The following is an 11,855-nucleotide window of genomic DNA, read 5'->3' on the forward strand; positions in this document are numbered from 1 at the left end:
GGCTTCAGATGAGTCACAGTGGATGGGGGGGGGGGACATACCTGAACCTCCTTCTCACACGGCAGCCACTTAGGTATCGCTTTCTCCCGATGGCCAGGAGAAGACCAGGGGAAGGGACAAGACCTGGCAGTCGTCCCCGCCCCGGTTGGCGCTCCAGACCCATTTCCTTGCTGGGCTCTTACAGTGCCTAGACCTGGGGTCCGCGGCTGGGGTGGTTCAGCCCTCTGGGCATACCAGCGACGTGCAGTCGTAAGGGCTGTCCCCACGGAGGGGAACAGGGGCTACTCCGAGCATGGCGGGGGGGAATGGGGGCCAGAGATGTGGCTCACTGTCCTGCAATGCCCAGGATGGCCTCACCCCCGAGGATGACCCAGCCCCAACGGTCCACAGTGCCAAGGGAGAGAAACCTTGCGTTCATCATTTGGGCATAAAATTGAGTTTCATCCGTAGCTCACACTGGACACCAGAACAAATCCCCGATGGGTCAGGCGGTGCAAATCAGGGTGACCCCTCCAGTGTTTGTGAGTTACCTCCTCTCTCCCTCCCGTTTGTTGTGTGTATTTAAATGTTTACTTATTAATTTATTTATTTATTGACAGAGAAAGAGAGAGAGAGAGCAGGGGAGGAGCAGAGAGAGAGGGAGACAGAGTCCCAAGCATGCTCCTCACCGTCAGCACAGAGCCCAATGCGGGGCTCGAACCCACGAACCACGAGATCATGACCTGGGCTGAAACCAAGCGTTGGACACTTAGCCGACTGGGCCACCCAGGTGCCCCTTGATGCGTGTATATAAATGTGTGCGGTATCCCAGGACCTCAGTAGGTCAGATGATTATGGGATGCAGAGTCTCCTGGAGGTCAATGGAATCCCCTAACCCAGTGAGTCTCACCCAGCGTGGCTCTGCCCCCAGGGGACACAGGGCGAGGTCTGGGGGCATTTGTGGTTGTCATGACTACGAGTGCTCCCGTTGTTGAGTGGGCGGGGGTCAGGAATGCGGCTCGACATCCCTAGTGAACGGGGTTGCCCCCACAATCAAGAAAATCTGGCCCCAACAGACTCTTAACTACAGAGAACAAACTGCTGTTTACCAGGGGGTAGGGGTGGGGGGATGGGTGAGATAGGTGATGGGGACGAAGGAGTGCACTTGTCGTGATGAGCACTGGGTGATGTACACGAGTGTGGAATCACTATCCTGTGCACCTGAAACTCATATCACACTGTATGTTAACTAAGTGAAATTTAAATAAAAACTTAAAAAAAAAAAAAAAAAAAAGAATGATCTGGCCCCAAATGTCAGCCCTGCTGAAGGGGAAAGGCCCTAGGCTGGGGAAATCCATGGGGGCAGGTGGCTGCCAAGTCCCGGGGTTGGGTCTGAGGGCCCCTTACCCAAGTCAGGGCCTGTCCCTCCTACACTCACAGCCTCCCAGGGCTACCCCTCTCAGGGCAGACGTCAAAGTCCTCCGGGCATACGGCCTGCACATCGGGCCCATGTCACATCCATGACCATCAGTCACCAGCACCTGACCTCCCCTACATTCTGTCCTCCCTGCAAATAAAACTCCAGGATGCCTCGTTAAATTTGAATTCCAGAAGGACAGTAATATTTTAGCATAAGTACGTCCCCTTGCCGTATTTGGGATATACTTAGGCTTAAAAAAAATCATGCGTTGTTTATCTGATATTCCGGTTTAACTGGGTGTCCTGTATCTTATCTGGCAATCTGCTTCCTCAAGCAACCAGGAGACTCTGAACACAAATCAGGCACTTCGGTCCATTGGGTCCCCTCGGCACGCACTCACCCTGGCCCACCAGGCCCCGCGCGGCCAGGAACGAAGGAACGACTTCCCTGATGTCACGCCAGATTCTTATTCTTCTCCCACTTCTCAGATCTTTGGCTTCTGTCTTCTTCAAAGCCACATCATCCATACCTCCTCTTTCAGGAAGCCTTCCAGACATACCAGGCAGCACCTCTCACCCTCCTCGGGTCCTGAAATATGGGTGACCGTCAAGGGTCATTTCTGCAGACGGTAAGTGCAAATAATAACAGAAATGATGGGGACAATAATAAGACCCTGGCAAGGACTGGCTCATTTTCCATCAGGGTTTCCTACTTCCTCCTGGGCACATGGCTGGACTACATTTCCCAGTATCCCTTGCAGTTAGGTGTGGCCACGTGATTGGCCTGGCCAATGGGAGGTAAGATGATCATGGCCAATGGCCCTGTGACTGATCTGGTTAAGCGACGGAAGTCACTTCAGGGCCAGATCCACGCTACAAACTTGCCATAGGAACCTTGTTCTCTCTCTCCCCTTTTGCCAGCTGCTTGCAGAGGAGTGTTTGGCGGGGAGCTGCCCCAGGACATTTGATTCGCGCTTGATTGGTGCAAACGCAAGGAATAAAACTTTACTGAATAAACAACAAGTAACAATAAGTACATAACAAGTTGCAATTTGCTTATTCCAGCCACTGGTGTACCCTAGGATTTCTCCGCGTCTGCTACTCTGATTATTTTTGTAATGTTCAGTTTTTGAGGGAGAGAGAGCACAAGCAGGGGAGGTGCGGGGGGGGGGGGGGGGGGGGACAGAGAATCAGAGGCAGGCTCCGCGCTGTGTCAGCACAGAGCCTGATGCAGGGTTCAAACTCACAAACCCGTGAGATCGTGACCTGAGCCGAGGTCGGCCGCTCCACCGACTGAGCCGCCAAGGCGCCCCTAGTCTACTCTTATCATACGAGTAGCTATATTTATGGAGGCCTTTGGACATTTGGGGGGCATGGACTCAATGTGGCCACAGCCAAACCGGTCACGTCACCTTCTCCCCACCCTGCACCACCGGTTCACTCCTCAGCTCCCACGACAGTGAAGTTACCTGAGTCGCTTATTCTCCCAAATTCTGTTTGTTTTACTTCCTCAGCAGCTCTGTTAACCTGTCCACTTCTCTCCATCTCCCCTGCCACCACCCGAATCCAGGCCACCGTCAGTGCTTACGTGGATGACTGCAGTGGCTGCTTCCCAAGGGGACGTACGTTCACCTCTGCCGTTTCGTCCATTGTCCACACGGCAGGCAGAGAGACAGCCTCTCAAAACGGAATGGTGATGACTGGAGAAGCCCCGCCCACATGGCTCTTGGCTGGAGGCTTTAGTTCCTCGCCACCTGGGCTCCTTGGGTGTTCTCGAAACACGGCAGCTGGCTTCCTCCAGAGCCAGTGATCTGAGAGAGCAGGGAGGCCACGGTGACTTTTGTGACCGAGTCTCAGAGTGTTGGACACGATCGCTTCTGCCATATTTTGTTTGTAAGAAACAACTCACTCGGTCCAGCCCACACTCACAGGGAAGAGAATTAGGCTCCACCTTTGCAAAGGAGTGTCGGGGTGCCTGGGGGGCTCAGTCGGTTAAGCATCCGATCTCGGCTCAGGTGATGATCTCGCAGTTCGTGAGTTCGAGCCCCGCGTCGGGCTCTGTGCTGATGGCTCGGAGCCTGGAGCCTGCTTCCGATTCTGTGTCTCCCTCTCTCTCTGACCCCTCACTGCTCATGTTCTCTCTCTCTCTCTCAAAAATAAACATAAAAAAAATTTTTTTTAACATTTATTTATTTTTGAGACAGAGAGAGACATAGCATGAATGGGGGAGGAGCAGAGAGAGAGGGAGACACAGAATCGGAAGCAGGCTCCAGGCTCCGAGCCATCAGCCCAGAGCCCGACGCGGGGCTCGAACTCACGGACCGCGAGATCGTGACCTGGCTGAAGTCGGACGCTTAACCGACTGAGCCACCCAGGCGCCCCCCCCAATTTTTTTTTTAAATAAAGGAGTGTCAAAACATTATGGAGGGGCGCTTGGGTGGCTCAGTTGGCTAAGTGCCTGACTCTATTTCAGCTCAGGTCATGATCTCACGGTTTGTGAGTCTGAATCCCAAGTTGGGCTCCATGCTGACAGTGTGGAGCCTGCTTGGGATTCTCTCTCCCACTCTCTCAAAATAAATAAACTTAAAAAAAGCAAACATTTGTGGATGTTTTTTGTTTGCTTTTTTTTTTTTTTTTTTTTTTTTTTACTTTAAACTCTACACCCGACATGGGACCTGAACTCATGACCTGGAGAGGGAGAGTCACATGCTCTACAGCCTGAGCCAGCCAGGCATCCCTTTGGGCGTATTTTTAAAAACCACATTCCTTGGGGCGCCCGGGTGGCTCAGTCGGTTGAGCGTCCGACTTCAGCTCAGGTTCGTGAGTTCGAGCCCCACGTCAGGCTCTGGGCTGATGGCTCAGAGCCTGGAGCCTGCTTCCGATTCTGTGTCTCCCTCTCTCTCTGCCTCTCCCCCATTCATGCTCTCTCTCTGTCTCAAAAATAAATAAACATTAAAAAAAAAAAACAAAACCACATTCCTCAACCAATCGCTTGACCAATCCCATTGGATCCACCTTTAATATCCTTCTAGACTCTTCCTCTTTCCATGATCACACCCTGGTACAGCACCTGGGGGGGTCCACCGATGGATGAACTGATAAACAGGTGTGGTCCATTCATACAATGGAATATTACTCAGCCTTAAAGAGAAAGGAAATCCTGATACATGATGCACCATCAATAAACACGGAGAACGTCATGCTAAGTGAAGTAGGTCAATCAAAAAGGACAAGTCCTGGGGCGCCTGGGTGGCTCAGTCAGTTAAGCGTCCGACTCTTGATTTCAGCTCCGGGCATGATCTCGAGGTTTGTGAGTTCGAGCCCCGAGCCGGACTCTGTGATAAAGGCACAGAGCCTGTTTGGGACTCTCTCTCTGTCCCTCTCTCACTTGCACACGCGCGTTCTCTCTCTCTAAGATAAATTTTTTTTAAAAATTTCAAAAAAGGACAAATCCTGCATGATCCCACTCACGGGGGTCCCTAGAGGAGCCCAGTCCACAGAGACAGAGAGTAGACGGTGGGAGCCAGGGGTGGGGCAGGGGGCGGGGAGTCCGTGTTTCATGGGGACAGAGTCTCAGTTTGGGGAGATGAGAAAGTTCTGGGGACATATGGTGGGGGGTGGTTGCACAATAGTGTGAATACACTTAATGCCACTGAGCTGTGCGCGAGCTGTGCACTTAAAATGGCTAGGATAAATTACAGTAAATTTTATGTTGTGTGTATTTTACTACCATTGAATTTTTTGTAATAATAACAATGCCCAAGGGGCACCTGGGTGGCTCAGTCAGTTGAGGGTCCAACTTTTGATCTCAGCTCAGGTCTTGATCTCGGGCTTGTGAGTTCGATCCCCGTGCTGGGTTTTGCACGGGGCATGAAGCCCACTTAAAAATAATGGGACACCTGGGTGGCTCAGTCGGTTAAACGTCTGACTTCAGCTTGGGTCCCGATCTCACGCTCCATGGGTTCAAGCCCCGCCTCGGGCTCTGTGCTGACAGCTCAGAGCCTGGAGCCTGCTTCAGATTCTGTGTCTCCCTCTCTCTCTGCCTTGCCCCCGCTCACACTTTGTCTCTCTCTCTCAAACATAAAATAAACGTTAAAAATTTTAAATAATAATACTCAAGTCTTTTTTTTTTTTTTTTTTTTTTTTTTTAGTGTTTATTTATTTTTGAGACAGAGAGAGACAGAGAAGGAGCAGGGGAGGGGCAGAGAGCGAGGGAGACACAGAATCCGAAGCAGGCTCCAAGCTATCAGCTCCAAGCTATCAGCACAGAGCCTGACGCGGGGCTCAAACCCATGAACTTTGAGATCACGACCTGAGCCGAAGTTGGACGCCCAACCGACTGAACCCCCCAGGCGCCCCTATAATACCCAAGCTTTACATGGTCCTCACTGTGCCCCAGGCACCAAGCCGAGCTGTGGACTGCCTCGCTGAATCCTCTCCATCATCTGTGAATCGGGACAACAGCCATCAAGGGTCATCACTGCCCCCATTTCACCGACCAGGCAGCAGAGGCTCAGAGAAGGGCAGGGGGGCGCCCAGGCTCACAAAACCAGGATGAGATCCCCTAACCACCGCTCAGCAGCGCGTCGGCCAAGGAGGAAGGGACGCATCTCAGAGATGCAGAGCTGAGGCAGGTGACCGGCCGGCCAGCGGCCCTCAGCATCAGTGAGTGGCCAAGCCGAGATGGCCCAGGGTGCTCTGAGCCCGTCCTGGGGGCTGCGGGTGTGAGTCCTCATTTACATCTCTGCTGGGCACCAGCGCCCTTTCCCGTAAAGCTTACAGGGCATCATGGAGGCAGCCAGGAATGGCGGTGCCCGAGCAGGGCTGGGAGTCTGAACCACAGGCTCTCCGGACGTGGGCTTTCTCATCTGTACAATCTGTAAGGAATGATTACACTTAAAGTAATGTGACTACTGATGCTCGCCATGACGGCTTTTAAATGTGAACTGTCATCGCTCACTGTGGCACAACTTGACATGTGGGGCTGGATCACTCTCTGTGGGGGCTTCCCTGGGGACTGTGGGGGCTGGGCGGCATCCCTGGCCCCACCCCCTCCACGCCGGGAGCACCCCGAGTAGGAACAACTCCAAACGTCTCCAGACACCCCAAGTGGAGGCAGAATCCCCGAGAGTTCTGAAGGCAGCATTGCCCCAGGTGGCAAAGCCCCTGTGCGCGTTACAGGGTCGGGTGTCTCTGTGGAGTTAGTGTATCTGATAAGAGTCAATGCTAATGAGATTCCCAGCTCTGCTATTTATATGCTGTGTGACCTTGGCTGAGTCACTTCCGTCTCTGAGCCGCAGTATCCCCACCTGTAAAACTCAAGTTCATCATTCGTCCCTCCTTCCCAAAGATGCAGGATTAATCAGCCTACGTCTATAGACGCGTCGGCCAAAGTAAGCACTCACCCCCCGGATACTTTTGTCACCACAGCCGGGGGCTTCTGGAAGATTCTGACGCACAATGGCGGCGGGGCTCCTGCCCCCCACCCCCCCCCCCCCCCGCCGCCGCCGTGGGCTGCCTCCCCTCTGGGCCCCAGATTCAGGAGACCACACGGGCGGGCGTTGGGAACACTTCCTGTGCGGTGGCCTGTGGTACCCACTGGGACAGGTGGGCCAACGGGAGAACACAGCTGGGACCGCCCCACTTCCTGCCCCGGGGGGAGGTGCTTCTCACGTTCCTTCGCCCCCACCCCCAAAATAACACCCCCCACCCCCCAGGAACCCAACACCAGCTGCAGCCTCCAACTCAGGGGACATAGGACAGGCGGGGCCCAGCAGCTGCCACCACGGAGCCGGCCCCGCTGGGAATGTCCTCCCCCCCGCTGCTGCCACCTCCGGCATTCCGATCCCAAGGGGGTGACCTGGCCTCCCCCGTGTCCAGGACACGTGAGCCCTGAGCGGGCAGGGCCGGCTGGCGGCGGGGGGTGTTCTTTTGGCAATCCTGGGAGACAGGAGACCCTCTCTGGCCGGAACCCCCAGATCCCAGGTGCCTCCACTCCTCACCTCAAGGGACTGTTCGAGGGGGAAGGGGCCGGTTGCCAGGACAACAGCCCCCCACCTCTGCCTGTGAACAAAGGGGCAGCCGGGAGAGCCAAGAACGGGGTGTTCTTTCCCCACCAACGTGACTGGCACATCCTGGCAGCTGACGCTTGGCGGGCCAGGCCCTGAGCTGCTGGGCCTGGCCACCCCAGACAAGGCCACTCAGTGTAGGGGCAGCAGGGGGTGGCTGCGGCCCTGAGGGATCTAGTTCCTGGTCAACCGCCCCTGGGCCTCTGTCCTTCCGGCACATTCTGACGAGGAAGTCAGCCCGCTCTGCCTGCAGGACTTCACAGAAAGGCCAGGGGGCCTCAGATGTCTGGCTCTGAGCTGGACGGGCCACCAGAGCTGGGTGGAAAGAGGCCACACGGAGCCCTTCCCTCTGCCGGGACCCCTGGCCTGGCATTCTGGGGCTGGCGGTGCCCAGTGGGACCTGACCGGCCCCGGGAGGGGCCGGCCCAGGGGACAGTGGGTCTCAGAGCTGCTCCCCTCCCCCCAAGCCCGTACCTCCGTGCAGGGGACAGCGGGCAGCTGGCGCCATGAGGGCGGGGGGGGGGGGGGGGGCGGGGACAGGCCAGGGCCTGCATGTTAAAAGACCCCCGGTTTCCCGCGGCGAGCCGGCACAAGGAGACAAAACCTTGCCTTCTGGCCATCGGGCCACAGTTGGTCAGACTGTCCGGCCACTGGCTGGAGCCGCGTCGCTGGGGAAGACGTAGGCAGGTCTGCTGCGGCTGGGGTGTGGCTCCCAGGAAAAATACAGGACGCGCAGCGAAACTAACATTTCTTAGCATGAGTATGTCCCTTCCGATATTGGGGTCAAACTTATGCTAAAAACTATTCATTGTGTATCTGGAATTCACATTTAACTGGGTATCCTGTAATTTTACTCGATAAATCTGCAACCGCAAAACTAAACTCGCCAACGCCCTCCCAAACTCGTTCCTCCGCTGGTCCCAGCCCCGGGGAGGGCCTAGGTGGCCTCCGCCTCCCTGGGTCCCTCGCCACAGGCGCGAGTCAACCTCACCTTCTGAACCATGGCCTGTCCACTCCCTGCCGTGGTCTCTCCCACCTACCCCCACCCTCCCTGCAGGCCTGGTCATGGGCCATCAGCTCCCGCCTGCCCTGCCCTCACCCCTGCCTTTCTCTGCCTCTTGAAGACTCCACCCCCCTCCCCAGAGACCTAAACAGGGCCTCCCTCCTCTCAAGCCCCCGTTTCAACGATAAAGGCCAAAAGCTTCTGCTCGATGAAGCCCCTTCCTCAGCAGGGCTCCAAGCAACCCCTACTCCTGGTTCCCAGCCCCCTCTCCCAGAAGGAGCCGTGGTTGCCCAAAAGCTTCCTGCTTGTTCAAGACCCCAGCTATGCCCCCACCTGAGTCAGGTGCCCCTCTTCTCCGCCCACAGCCCTCCAGGGCTCCCACCTCCGCCTCTCCCCACCCCACCGGGGTGTAAGCCCAGGTCCTCCCCTAGCCTACCTGCCTCGTCCCCTCCCTCTCTCCCCCCCTGGATTGCTCTGCTCTGGCCACTTGGGCGGGCCTCTTCGCCCTTCTTCCAACACGGCAGTCCAGTGCTGCCCCAGGACCTTTGCACAGGTATTCCTGTTGCCCGGAGTACACCTCATCCGGACGGCCGTTTTCTGTTTCACCACTGTTCAGCAAAGCACACAAGAGGTGTTTAATACACACTTCCTGAATGAGCAATTCATCACGGTGCCTGGAATGTCCTCCTGTATCGCCCTTTCCTCCTTCCTATGACTTCCACCTTTTCTGGAAGACTTCCCTCAAGCAGGTGAGCTCATTTTCCCCTTCCTGATTTCCTTTATCCATAAGGCGGCCCAAGACATTTTCCAATGCTCCCTCCCACCCGCCCTTGCTGACCATGCTTCAGAACCTTCTGTGGCTGCCCGATGTCCTCAGGGCTCCTATCAGCCTGGTCCTGACCGAACTGTCGGACTTGGTCTCTCTTCCCTGACACCCTGCCCCCGCCACATTCTACCCTCCAGCCTCTCGCTCTGCACCTTCACACTCTCTGTTCCCTGTGCCTGGAATACCGCTGATTCCTCTCTCTCAGGACTCGGCCTAGACATTACCCTCCTCGAGGCTTCCCAGGACCACCCTCAGCCTGGGTCCAGCCCTCCTCTGGGCTCCACTGTGCCTGTGTAGCTCCAACGCGGCCCAATCGCCTCTGTTTTTTACCCTTGGGCACCAGAGCCAACTTACTCGTCAGACCCAGGAGACCCAGGACCCATGACCCTTTTAAGGGCCCGTGGAAATGGTTCTTTTCAACTTATCTTAAAATCAGGAGAAAGGAATGAATGCAATACCAGTGCAGTTGTAAAAGGTCATTTGCAATATTTTTTCATGGAGGGAGGGACCCCAAAGTGCCTTAGGGCTGTGAAAGTGTTTGTTTGTTTGTTTTTAAGTTTATTTATTTTGAGAGAGAGAGAAAGAAAGCATGAGCAGGGGAGGGAGGGGCAGAGAGAGAGAGGGAGAGAGAGAATCCCAAGCAGGATCTGCGCTGTCAGTGCAAAGCCCGATGCGGATGGGGCTCAAACTCATGAACCGCGAGATCAAGACCTGAGCGGAAATCAAGAGTTAGACGCTTAACCCACCGCACCACTCAAGCGCCCCAGTGCCGTGAAAATCTGAATGCAGCCCTTCTAGGCCCTGGCAAGTGTCTCCCTACTGGGTTATAAGTGCCTTGAAGGTGGTAGAGGCTGAATCCCCAGGGCTGCAGAGCACGACCCTGGTACACAGCAGGTGCTTAATAATTGTTTGCTGAATGACTGAATATGCAGTGAATCACTAGGTCCTCGCAGCCAGGCCTCACCTGGCTCACACATAATAAGAGATGCTTGATAAATGGATGGATGGATGGATGGAAGGAGGGAAGGGTCAGACTGTGGATGGAGGGGACACCTGGGCCAAGCAGAGACCAATCTGGGACCAGCAGCGCCACCTAGTGGCACAACGCTGGTCTGTCTCTCCTTCCTCTGGGCTCGGCGCAAAAGAATGGGAGTTTTCAGAGCTTTTCCACTGGAAAGTGTGCCTGGAGAAGAGGAAGGGGAAGCCGGGAGGAGGAGGAGGAGGAGGAGGGTACATTGAGATCTCAGACAAATTCCGACTACCCATTTCTGGTTTTTCGACCTGGAACATCACCTCTTTGACCCTCAGCTTCCTCATCCAGAAAATGGGGGAAATTTAAAGCAGGCCTTTGAATAATGTAATAAAATAGCTCAGAAAACAGTATGTTTCTCACCTCCCACCCTGGGAATAATCCTGGACAGGTGTTGCCCTCAAGGAGCCCACCCAGGCGAGGAGGTGACAGAGGGAGGATGTGGCTGGGGCAGAGAGAGGGATGTGAGTTTGGGGGTAGAGTTGTCGGATTTAGCAAAAACAAAAACGGAAAAATAAAAAGGATGCCCAGCTCAGTTTGAATTTCCAGTCAGCAAGGAATCATTTTTGAACACTGAGTATATCCCAAATAGTGCACGGGATATACTTATATCCCCCCCCCCCCCCAAATGTATTCCTGGTTGACCAGAAGTTCAAATTGAAGTGGACATCCTCTATTTTGTCCGGGAGCCTTCGCCTGGGGGGGGACTGAGGAGGTGGGCAGGAAGACTGCCAGGAGGAGGAGGCAGTGGTGCCGAAAAGCGAGCACTAAGCCTCTGGTCCGTGTAGCTGCTGCTGGTGGTGCGGTCCCCTCCCCCACCCACGTACGCACAGGCGCAATGGCCAACGCCCCGGATTGCACTGGCGGAGAGCTGAACGTGGGGGTTGAGCACCACACCAGGGAAGAAGGTGGGCATGGCTGTTCTCCTTTCCTTCAAAAGTTGTGCTACCAGACATTACTCCCAGTGACTCTTGAGCTGTGTGACCTTAGACAACTCACTTAACCTCTCTGAGCTTTATCCATCCCAGGACTCTTATCCTCCATTACCCCCTCATCAACTTCCTGGCGGGGCCTCCAACTTACCAAGCATGGTCTGCCTCAGGGCCTTTGAACGTGCTGTTTTCCGGGATCTCTAGGGGGGGGGGTCTCTCCTTTTCTCCCTCGCTTCTGCATTAAGACGCCAATCTGGGAGGCCTCCCTTGACCACCTTATTAAAAATCACACCCCCGTTCTCCCATCGTCAGTCCTTTGCTTTTCTCAGTACCACCCCCCCCCCCCGACCTACTATGTATTTCACTCATTTCTCGTTTATTGTCTGTCTCTGCCACTGGGTGGTGAGTACCACAAGGCTGGGATCTGTTTGTACTCACTGTCCCCAACGCCCAGCACAGCAGCTCCAGAAAAACGGCTGAGTGAATGAGTAGGAACGCGAACGGGTAGGAAAAAAAGGCCAGCAGCCGAGGTGAAACGTGTAGCTGTTGTGGCTGGTTGCTTCAATCCTCGCGGTGTCTCAGACTCACTTGAGAATCT

At 55.1% G+C, this 11,855-nt stretch overlaps 1 long non-coding RNA gene across 1 annotated transcript; it reads right to left on the reverse strand.

Annotated features, from left to right (window-relative positions):
* Positions 1–1,573: 1,573 nt before the first annotated feature.
* LOC131510802 (uncharacterized) lies at positions 1,574–3,541 on the reverse strand. Its single transcript, XR_009261194.1, has 3 exons — positions 3,328–3,541; positions 2,987–3,209; positions 1,574–1,987 (listed from the first exon to the last, which is right to left on the reverse strand). It is a non-coding gene; the product is annotated as an uncharacterized LOC131510802 (long non-coding RNA).
* Positions 3,542–11,855: the final 8,314 nt, after the last annotated feature.

Source organism: Neofelis nebulosa, chromosome 4 (assembly GCF_028018385.1).
Source record: "Neofelis nebulosa isolate mNeoNeb1 chromosome 4, mNeoNeb1.pri, whole genome shotgun sequence".
NCBI classification, from domain to species: Eukaryota; Metazoa; Chordata; class Mammalia; order Carnivora; family Felidae; genus Neofelis; species Neofelis nebulosa.